An 11,875-nucleotide genomic window follows, 5' to 3' on the forward strand; every position below is an offset into this window, starting at 1 on the left:
GAAATGTTGAATATGCAAAATGTTCCCATTCATGTGAAGAGCAAATGAACAAGGAACTCCAACAATGCGACACGGATACTTGAGGCATAAGTAGCTATTGGGTGCATGCTTTAATCTCTTGGAATGTAGCAGTACAAGTTGTATGGCTTGTGTTGGAGAAGCTGATGTTAAATAGGAATGTAACTTGCACATTTTGATAACTGAAATACCGCATTGGTCTTGTGCTAAGCCTGAATTCTCTTTTCAATCCAGCTCAACAGTCAGCTGAGATCCCAAAAGAATATCTCATTTAATAGGCTGCGTTGGTCAGCTTCGGCATTGTAACTGGAAGTGTGATTATTTTTCTCTCTCCAAACTTTATACAGTTTGATTTATTGATATTGTCATGATTGCAAACTTATTGTCAGAGTGCAGAAAAGGCCCTTCAGCCCATCGAGTCTGCACCAACAATAACTACCGCTAAAGGTGCACTAATCCCATTTTTCTGCATTTGTCCCATATCCTTGAATGTTATGAAATTTCAAGTGCTCATATAAATTTTTTTTAAAGGTTGTAAGGTTTCCCAGGCAGTGCATTCCAGATTCCCACCACCCACTGAGTGAACATGTGTTTTCTCAAATCCCCTCTGAACCTTCTGCCCCTTACCCTAAACCTATGCTGCCCTCGTGATTGACCCCCTCAACCCAAGGGGAACAGCTGCACCCTACTCACTCTGTCCATACCCTTCAATCTTATACATTTCAATCATGTTCCCCACCACCACCCCCCGCAACTTTCACTGTTCCAAAGAAAACAATCCAAGCCTATCCAGTCTCCTCTTAAAGCCCCACCCTCAGGCAACACCCTGGTAAATTTCCTCTGCACCCTCTCCAGTGCAATCACATTCTCCCTATAGTGAGGTGAGCGGAACTGCGCACCGTACTCCAGCTGTAGCCTAACCAACTTCAAAGTTACCCTCTTGCTCTTATACTCTGTGACGGTTGAAAGCAAGTGGCCCATTTGTTTTCTTAACTATCCTATTCACATGCTTATCTGCCTACATAAGAAATAGGAGCAGGATAGGCCATCTAGCCCCTCGAGCCTGCCCCGCCATTCAATAAGATCATGGCTGATCTGATAGTGGTTCAATTCCACTTACCTGCCCACTCCCCATAATTCTTAATTCCCTTATTGGTCAAAAATCTATCTATCTACCTGTGACTTAACCACATTTAATGAGGTAGCCTCCACTGCTTCAATGGGCAGAGAATTCCAAAGATTTACTACCCTCTGGGAGAAGAAGTTCCTCCTCAACTCTGTTCTAAATCGACTCCCCCTTATTTTGAGGCTGTGCCCTCTAGTTCTTGTTTCCTTTCTAAGTGGAAATAATCTCTCTGCTTCTACCCTGTCTAGCCCCCCTCGTTATCTTATGTCTCTATTAGATCTCCCCTCAGCCTTCTAAACTCCAATGAGTACAGGCCCAGTCTTCTCAATCTCTCCTCATAAGCTAACCCCCTCAGCTCCGGAATCAACCTGGTGATCCTTCTCTGCACTCCCTCCAAAGCTAATATACCCTTTCTTAAATAAGGGGACCAAAATTGCACACGGTGCGGCCTCACCAGTACCTTGTACAATTGCAGCAAGACCTCCCTGCTTTTATACTCCATCCCTCTCGCGATAAAGGCCAACATTCCATTTGCCTTCTTGATAATCTGCTGCTCCTGCAAACTGAGTTTTTGTGATTCATGCACAAAGACCCCCAGGTCCCTCTGCACAGAAGCATGGTGTAATTTTTCACCGTTTAAGTAATAGTACATTTTACTATTATTCCTTCTAAAGTGGATAACCTCACACTTGCCAATGTTATACTCCATCTGCCAGATCCTTGCCCACTCACTTAGCCTATCCAAATCTCTCTACAGACTTTGTGTCCTCCACGCAGTTTGCTTTTCCACTCATCTTTGTGTCATCCGCAAACTTTGTTACCCTATACTCAGTCCCCTCCCCAGATTGTCTATTTATATGGTAAACAGTTGAGACCTCAGCACCGATCCATGCGGCACGCCACTAGTCACCAACTGCCAACTGGAAAAGCACCCATTTATTCCAACTCTCTGCTTTCTGTTAGATAGCCAATCCTCAATCCATGCTAACACTTTACCCCCAACTCCATGTACCCTAACCTTCTGCAGCAACCTTTTGTGAGGCACCTTATCGAACGCCTTCTGGAAATGTAAAAACACCGCATCCATCGGTTCCCCTCTGTCTACCACACTAGTCACATCTTCATAAAAATCCAGTAAGTTTGTCAAACGTGACTTTCCCTTCATGAATCCATGCTGCGCCTGATTGATTGAACCATTCTTTTCCAGGTGTCCTGCTATTTCTTCCTTAATGATAAATTCCAGTACTTTCCTAACTATGGATGTTAAGCTAACTGGCCTGTAGTTACCCACCTTTTATCTACCTCCTTTTTTAAAGAGTGGCATTACATTAGCTGTTTTCCAATCAGCTGGCACCTCCCCCAGAGGATCTGTGAATAATTACTACACAGTGAAAAAGTGTAGCTTAAATCTAATATTACACCAAGCAAAATCCTTGAAGAAAAGCCTCGCAATAAATTAATCTTTGATCTGATATAGCCATATTTCAGTAATGCATAAAGATACATTCACATATCTCTTAATTGGAAGTTGTTGTGATCTATTGAGTGGGCACAGCCTAAAGTGCAGAGAAATGTCTAGGGACTGCTGGATTTTTATTAAATAAAGGACGGTGAAGATGCATTGACTGAAATACTTGGGGCAAAGGGTAATCAATTAATTTGCAAATTCTACAGTAATTTAGGGGTACGCAGAGGTTTGAGGATTCCTGCAGTAATATGGGTGGAGGTTAGATAATTTATCTTACTGGTCACGAAACTCGAGTTCAGCAAGTCCGTTTTGTTAAGAAGCTGTGAACATTTTGCTGTGAATGGTATAGAGTGGCTGAATAATAAAAGTTTGCCATTAGTCTTCCCTCTGGACTGATTTATCAGCTGAGTGTGAGAGGTAGAAAGTGCTTAACAATGGCATGTCACCTCAGCTTAATTCTATCCTCATTGAATAGTACTTGGTCCCCACTTTCTCCAATAGCTCTCGCAGTTCCTCTACAAAATATCCTTTCCATGTGCGAAATGTGTTTCTTTTTCTTGGTGCGGTGATTGATGGCAGCACATAGTCCTGCTCCTTAATTTTTCACCTGGCTGTGGAGTGCTACCTTGCTCCTAGTGCCAAATATGTCCAACTGTTGCAAGTTGCAATACTTCGAATTAGTGAAGAATTTTGCTCGTTCCTCTGATCATGTTGAGTTGGAGGAGGAGCTGGTCCAAACAGTATTTGCTTATAAGGCAACATTGTCTTCTTCTTGATTGTTTTGCTATTTAAACCATTTTTGTCTTTTGATATTACTTGAAGATTGTTTTTGAAATGTTTATAAACCTGAATGTTGCATCTTCAATAAAAACTTTTGATGTGGTTTGTTTCATTGTGTCATCTACAAACTTTCCATCTAAATCTACAAACATACTGAATGGATAGTTACATTTTTAATAATATTTCCACCCCAGTAGAACGACTGAATTCAGTATGGGCAACTTTAGTTGCAAAAACAGATTGGCTACATCAATGATAACAGGTAAAGTTGTGATTTCAGAAGCTTGTATTGATGACTCTCTATTGCATTGGTGTATTTCCGCTGAATGTAGTCAAAAAGATACAAAGTTGGTGCAGTGGGTTACAGTGTAGGATGTGCAGAAGTTTTCATTGCTGCAGACTTTACCAGCGATGACTAAAGCAACAATATCTGCAACTGTGGATGACTAAAGCAGCAATAGCTGCAAGCTACCAGTTTTGTTTGTGCTGATTGAGGAAGTGAAGTTTGAGATCTTTTTGCTGAACCAAAAATGTTGGTCGTCTCATTAACTGAACTCAAAACTCCAAGATACTGCATTGTTGAAGGCAATAGTCATAGATAGATTAGCATTTCATTATTGATCTGCACAAGTGAAGAATTTTAATTCTGTGCAACGGAAGTGAGGCTAGGGCAAGCCACTTTGTTACAGTACATACATTGAATAAATAACATTGTCAAATTACAAATACAAGGTATTGTTCAAATAAATTATAAGAAGCAGGATAACATTAAAGTCACAAATACTGCAGAATCCGAAATCAAAACAGAAAATGCTGGAAAATCTCAGCAGGTTTGACAGCATTTGAAGAAGGGTTATCCTGAATTGAAACTCTCTCTGCACAGATGCTGTCAGACCTGCTGAGACTTTTCAGTGCTTTCTGTTTTTGTAACATTAACATAGCTGTCTGATGGCCACACAGGTAATTACTAAAATGATCACAATTGTGTGCTATGAAACTAGAATCTCAATAGTTATTCCCTACTGTAACTAACATTACTCCAGCACATCACCTTTCAGGGGGCAGTAAATTCAATCATAGCGGGTGGAGAGAAAATGAACAAGCCCCAAAAGATTTGATAGTTTGAGCGGGCCTTTGATTTCTCATTTTCTTCTGTTTTATTAGGAGACTATCAAGTAGCGGCCAAAATACCGAAGGAAAACAATTTTTTTTTAAAAAAACAGGCTGAAAGGGGAAATGAAGACAGGCTGCCAGGAATGGAAAGGGAAATGCAATATTTTTAAACACCCAAGTTTGAAAAAGAGAATGTCCACGAGAGGTGAAGAAATGTAGATACCCAAGAGAGTTATGGCGGGAATAAAAAACAAACCATTGCAAACTGCTGTCCCATCTCTTATTAAAAACCTTGAAAATGTTGTCACTACACAACGTATTGCTCCTGCAATTCTCATGTTTGAATCCCTCCAATTAGGTATCTACCTCATTTTGATACCAAAACTGTTCATAGAGTTGCTACAGTGCAGGAGGCCAATCAGCCCATCAAGTATGCGCTGAACAATCCCATCTAAGCCCTAGCCCTGTAACCCCATATATTTACCCCACTGATTATCTCTAACCTGCGCATCCCAGGACACTAAGGGGCAATTTGGCGTAGACAATGCACCTAACCCGCATACCTTTGATCGATGTGAGGCACTGGAGCATCTGGAGGAAACCCAAGCAGATACAGGGAGAACGTGCAAACTCCACAGTGTCATCAGGAAGTGTAAATCTTGCAGTGACACATCCCTTTCTACTCCCACACTGCTGTCCCTGAGGATTGACCCTTGGTCTTGTCTATTTCTTATCTAAATGCTGCTTCTTGGTGGTGTCACACTGGTATACAGCACAGGAAAAGCCCATCGTGTCTGCATCAAAGACAACCCATAAAACTGTTCTAATCCCATTTTTCAGCACTTGGTCTGTAGCCTTGTATACCTTCATAGAATCCCTACAGTTCCGATGGAGGCCATTTGGCCTATCAAGCGTGCATTGATAACAATCCCACCCAGGCCCTATCCCCATAATCCCATGTATTTACCTGCTAATCCCCCGGCACTAATAATCAATTTAGCACAGCCAATCAACCTAACGCGCACGTCTTTGGACTGTGGGAGGAAACCAGAGCACCCAGACAAAACCCATGTAGATACGGGGAGAATGTGCAAACTCCACACAGGCAGTGACCCGCGGCCAGAATGGAACCCAGGACCCTGGCGCTGTGAGGCATCACAAGTGTATATCTAAATACTTCTTAAATGTTATGAGGGTCTTTGCCTCCACCATTTTTTCATAAAGTTTAATTATTAGTCACAAGTAAGGCTTACAAGTAAGGCTTCACTGTGAAAATCCCCTCAGTGCCACAGTCCCCACCTGTTCAGGTACTGAGGGAGATTTTAGCATGGCCAATGCACCTAACCAGCACGTCTTTCAGATTGTGGGAGGAAACCGGAACACCCGGAGGAAACCTATCCAGATACAGGGAGCACTGCAAACTCTACACAGACAATGACCCAAGCCAGGAATCGAACCTGGGCCCCTGGCACTGTGAGGCAGCAGTGCTAACCACTGTGCTGCCCCCAACTCAGGCAGTGAGTTCGAGTCTCCCAATTTCCCATTAGATGAAAAAGTTTTTCCTCACATCCCCTCTAAACCTCCTGCTCCTTACTTTAAATCTATACCCTCTGGTTATTAATTCCCTCCTCCAAGAGGGAAAGTTTCTTCCTATCTAATTAATTTTATACATCTCAATCATGTCCTTTCTCAGTACTCTCTGCTCCAAGGAATACAACCCCAGTCTAACCAATTTCTTCATAACCAAAAACTCTCCAGCTAAGGCAACATCCTGGTGAATCTCCTCTGCAGCCTTTCCAGTGCTATCACATTCCCTCCTGTTAATGTGGATTCCAGAACTGCACACAATATTCCACCTCTGGCCAAACCAGTGTTTTATACAGTACTGGCATAATAATCTAAAAGTAAGGCATCAGTTGCCCCATGTACATTAACGCCACCCTCAACAGTGTTGTTCTTGATCTTTCCCCTGCCCCTAAATTGTCTGGATGAGCAGAAATATCCCCCCACGTAAATACTAGTGAGACTAAAGTCTTTAATCGCTATAACAAACCCCACTTCTTAGCCACTGATTTCATTCCTCTGAGGCAGAACCAGACTGCTTAGAACTTTGATGTCATCTTTGATCCCAAGATGAACTCTAGCCCACATATCTGAGCGATCACTAAGACTACTTCATTCCATGGTACTACCATTGTTCAATTTAGTTCCAAACCTGACTTGCTTCCCACACTCTCCGCGAAACTTGATCATCCAAAATTCTGCTGCTTTTATCTTAACTCTCACCAAATCCCGTTCACCTGTCATCTCCATGTATGTTGACCTCCACTCACTCTCAGTTAAGCAACGCCTCAATTTTGAAACTCTCATCCCTGTTTCCAAATCCCTCCCATTGCCTCGCTCCTCCCCTGTTCCCCAGCCTTCATGAGATCCGTAGTTCTGTAATTCTTGAGCATCCCCATTTTAATCACTCCACCACTGGTGACGACCCTTAGCTGGCAAGGCCCTAAAATCTGGAAGTTGCTCTAAATCTCGCCATCAATCTTCACTCCTTGAAACCTACTTTTGGGCATCTGAGCCAGAATCATCCTGTGTGGCCCAGTGTCAAATATCATTTTATAACATCCCTGCGAAGGCCTTTGGGATGTTTCACTTTGTTAAAACTTGAGCTTATAGAATGGCTTTGTTAACAAACAGTGGGGGAGTTAGATAGGAAAAATGCTTTAAAAACTAATACTAAAATTCAATAGAAGAGTATTGGTCCCCTGCTGTATGTCTGCTGAAAGGCTGAGGCATAGAAACCCTACAGTGCAGAAAGAGGCTATTTGGCCCATCAAGTCTGCACTGACCACAATCCCACGCAGGCCCTACCCCCGAATTCCTACGTATTTACCTACTAATCCCTCTAACTTATGCATCTCAGGACACTAAGGGGCAATTTTTAAGCATAGCCAATCAACCTAACCCCGCACATCTTTGGGAGGAAACCCAAGCAGACACGAGGAGAATGTGCAAACTCCACACAGACAGTGTCCCAAGCCAGGAATTGAACCCAGGTCCCTGGAGCTTTGAAGCAGCAGTGTCAACCACTGTGCTACCGTGCTGCCCATTAGATGGCCTTTAGGTTGGTTTCACAGGTCAGCACAACATCGAGGGCCGAAGGGCCTGTACTGCGCTGTAATTTTCTATGTTTGTGATAGTGAGAATGATCAAATCAGGATCAAATAGAATGTTGTGGAATTGTTGGCGAGCGTATGGACCGACTTGCCTTTAACCCCGGTTATGTATACTGTACTGGCATTTCTCCATCCCTATTATAAAGATTTATCATAATTGAATAGTAGAACTACAACAGTGAGCCTACCTACTGCGATAAGATCTAATTCATGCTCTTTACAAAGTCTATTGAATTATTTATAGGCACAGGTTCCTCATTTTCAAACCACACTCAAAGGCAACAAAATATGTCACAGTGTTGGGCACCACATTACACAGTCTAGTCTATTTTGAGCCACTTGTTTGTGTATTTCCACGTCCCTTCCCTGGGAACGGTGCAGCAGAAAATGGGTCATCATTGTCCAGCTGCTGGAATGAACTGGGGCGTGAAGGTTGCTCCACGACCATTCCCTTGGAGTGTAACTGTCCCACATTTTTCCAGGCCAGCTTCTGGCAGCTTTTACACGCTTTATCGCCACAGTTCAAACATTCAGAAGAGCAACTTTGACTAAAAGGGTTTGACACGGAGTAGACCTTTGGAAACAACTGGGGTCTGGGATACGTTCGATGATTGCTGGTTTCTGAGTGTTTACCTAGCAGTGGCTCTTGGCATTCCCTGTCCAGTTCACCCTCTTGTCCCACAATGCAGATTTCCTCCATTACTCCTTTCCCAGGTGAATGCACAGTGCCATTTGTACTTTCACTCAATGGGAAGTCAGATGCTTTTACAGAGGGCCTTGCACTTTTAACAGGGACTTCTTCAGAAGCTGGATGACCCAATGCATTCGTTTGCTTTGAAGAGACAGATTGTGAGGATACGCCAGGGGTGACCGACGCTGCTTTGCTTCCAAATGGCACACTTGTAAAAATCTGCGATTCATCTTCACCAAGTTCGCAATCACTCTTGGGTGTAAATGGTGCCTTTTTAAATACGTCCGCACCCTCAACGCCAGTCTCATTATGAAGATCTGTACATAAATCAGATGAAAAAGGTAGAGGAGCTTCCAAATAACCCACTGTGGAATCTTGCAAGACTTCAGCAGCTGGGATGCGGGGAGTAGAATCCTCTTCACATCGCTCAGGGTCACCTGCTGGAGAGATAGGGTGGACTGGATGCTCCTCGGATCGGTCACGCAGGTAACAATTCCTCAGCTCCAGATCAGAATCCAGTTTTAAATCCGCAACTACAGGGATGTTGTCGTCCAGTTTGATTGTCTCCCCATCACCTTCACCCTCCTCTTCATCGCTGCTGTGCGACGTTTGTGTGGATGGGCTGAGATCACTTGAATGCTCCTCAGTTACCGGCGCTGATAAACAGCGTCCTATAAAGTGCACCATGTCTCCACAACTCAGCTCCACTCCATCCTCTGGTGTACATCCCACCGCAGCAGGCAGTGTGCTTGGTTTTATAAACTTCATAGACATCACATTTCCACAGCCTGAAATACAACCATACAATCGAAAAGTGGGAGACGGGCATTTAATCTCTTTTGCTGAATGCTTTTTTTTGTTGTTGGGTAGGTGCTCGACATACTAAATTCAGCCACAGTCAAGCTGAACTCACTGAGCACAAGCGAGGATACCTGCTCACTAATAAAATCAGAGCTGTAATGTCATTGCGGAACTTGAGGACTCAATATTTCATGTTAATCGCAGTTTATTTTTCTTAAAATACTGAATAAAACCCAAACACTTCACAAAACTCTTAAAACGTGTTGACATCAATAAAGGGAAATCCAGCATGGCAGAAACCATATGAAAATACATATTTTAAAACATCTACATGCAAAGATTTCACTCCAGTCATACGAAACTACATGTATTGAAGTGAAACACAGTTGATATCAAACTATCCATTAAGTAAACTGCAAGTAATAAACATCTAGAGGGCGAGCTCTAAACTTCAAGGTTGACAAAGGTGTTCAGTGATTTTAAATCAAGTTTCAGAACCTCCCACACGAGGATTTTCCTGGGGCAAGGGTGTCGCTGGCCAGCCAGCATTTGTCGCCCATCCCTACTCACCCGAGACAACCATTGCTGTGGCTCTGAGTCACATGTAGGCCAGACCTGGTAAGGACGGCAGATTTCCTTCCCTAAAGGACATTAGCGACCCAGATGGATTTTTCTGACAATTGTTTCACAGTCATCAGTAATTCTTAATTCCAGATTTTTTAAATTGAATTCAAATTCCATCACCTGCCGTGATGGGATTTGAACTCAGGTCTGTAGCACATTAGCTGAGTCCCTGGATTAATAGTTGACCGATAATACCACCAGGTCATCACCTCCCCTGCAAGTTTACCAAGAAGCAATTTGGCTGAACGATCCCAGAAATTAAAACTGAAGCTCCATTAAGGGGTTATTCCAAATATAACTGATTTCTTCCTCTAACCAGGTTCATTCATTGACTCAGGCAGAGCACCATTTCAGATCCATGGTTAAAAAGTGAACAATATCACAATGAACTTTTGTAAGCATTAACTGAGCCTACTACAAATCACAGGGGGGCTCCAGGTTCTAGAGGAAAGAGATCTACTTGAATTTTAGGAAACAGCATCACGATCACCTTTGAAACCCACAGCTTTTACTTTCCCCTATCCACCAACTCGGGCCAGAGACCAGAGATGCGTGAAATGTAGTTCCTCTGGAAAAATCATTGAAAAGGCAAAAGACTCTGATGACTGCAACTCCAGTAGAGTGACTGTTCAGTGGTTAATATATGAAAAAGAACCCAATTCAAGTAAAATTTAGGAGGATGGACTGCTACAGTTGATAGATCATACTTCAATAATCTTGGGTGCATAGTATTTAATAATTTGAGCACAGACAATGGCAAACACCACCCCATGGAATAATTAGTATAATTGCTGGGGATTTTATCGAGTAGACAATTTGAGACTATAAATGTTATGTAATACAGATCGAGCCATACCCAGAGCAGCAACATGTGTGAGCCACCAGTCCATAGTCCTGCAGGAAGGAGCGAGACATTCTCTCTCAAATCCAAGGCTCATGAAGCTGACTCAAGATCAACTCCACTTTCTCTTTGTGTCTCCTTATACATTTAAGAATGTAATGTTGTGCTAACGTCCAGGTTTGCTGGTCAGTGTACAAATGTACAAGCCACCCAGCATTCTAATCACTGCCTCACCACAGCATAAACTTGATAGAGATGACTTTAGGTGCTGCATTGTGTTCCATCTATGCAAATTCTTACATAACTTGTGTAGCAATTATTTCTGAGCAATGATAGATTCACATTAAGCAAAGCTGTAATGATAACAACTCAGGATTCAATTAAAAGAGATTTTCATTCAACGTAAACCGCTAGAAGATGAAGAATTCAACTTCAGGTGAAATGTGTTGTGGATTAATGTCTCATGATTGTTGCCTAGGATGCCTCTAAAAGGAATAAATGTGTAATAGAGTCAAATGTTTCGTGCCAGCATACCAATTTGAGCAAAATTACTTATGGGGGAGGTGGTAAGAAGTGGACCAGGTTAAAGTCCAACAGGTTTATTTGAAATCATAAGCTTTTGGAGCATTGATCCTTCATCATGTGAATTGATGTTCTTTGCATGGACCCTAGTCCAACACCCACATAATATTTATTGGGGGAGGCAGGGAGGAAGAACAGTGACAGGGAGTAAAAGAGAAAAGAGTGTGTCCTGGGATGATTCAGAGCTCAAGACTGCATAATGGATATTTTAAATTTTTCTGGGACACGAGTAATTAACTCAAAAAGTGCATTAAGCAGGGATACCGGTCTCTGACTTGAGGCTTAATATCCAGCTAGCCACCCACAATCTTCTCAACCAGCCTCATGCCTACACTTTACATGACACAGTATCTTGCAGTTGTTACAGCACAGGATCAAGTTAGAATCCTATCTAGATGGCAGCTACTGGATCTTCAATAAGTTGCTTAACTGACTGTTGAATAGTACAGGTTAAGAGCTGAAACATACTCACCAAGTATACTCTATGCCATTGCATTTAGCTTCCAGGATTTCCCTGATTTTGGGGAAGTTATTAAATCCAAATACTGGGGCAGTACAATTCCACAGAAAAAAAATGGTAGCCTCTGGGTTCAGATTGACAGCAACCAAACAGAAAAATACATGAGTGAATTGACAATTATCAAACCTTTAAAGG

This window comes from Carcharhinus amblyrhynchos, chromosome 31, assembly GCF_965287045.1.
Source record: "Carcharhinus amblyrhynchos chromosome 31, sCarAmb.v2.hapA, whole genome shotgun sequence".
Taxonomy (NCBI): domain Eukaryota; kingdom Metazoa; phylum Chordata; class Chondrichthyes; order Carcharhiniformes; family Carcharhinidae; genus Carcharhinus; species Carcharhinus amblyrhynchos.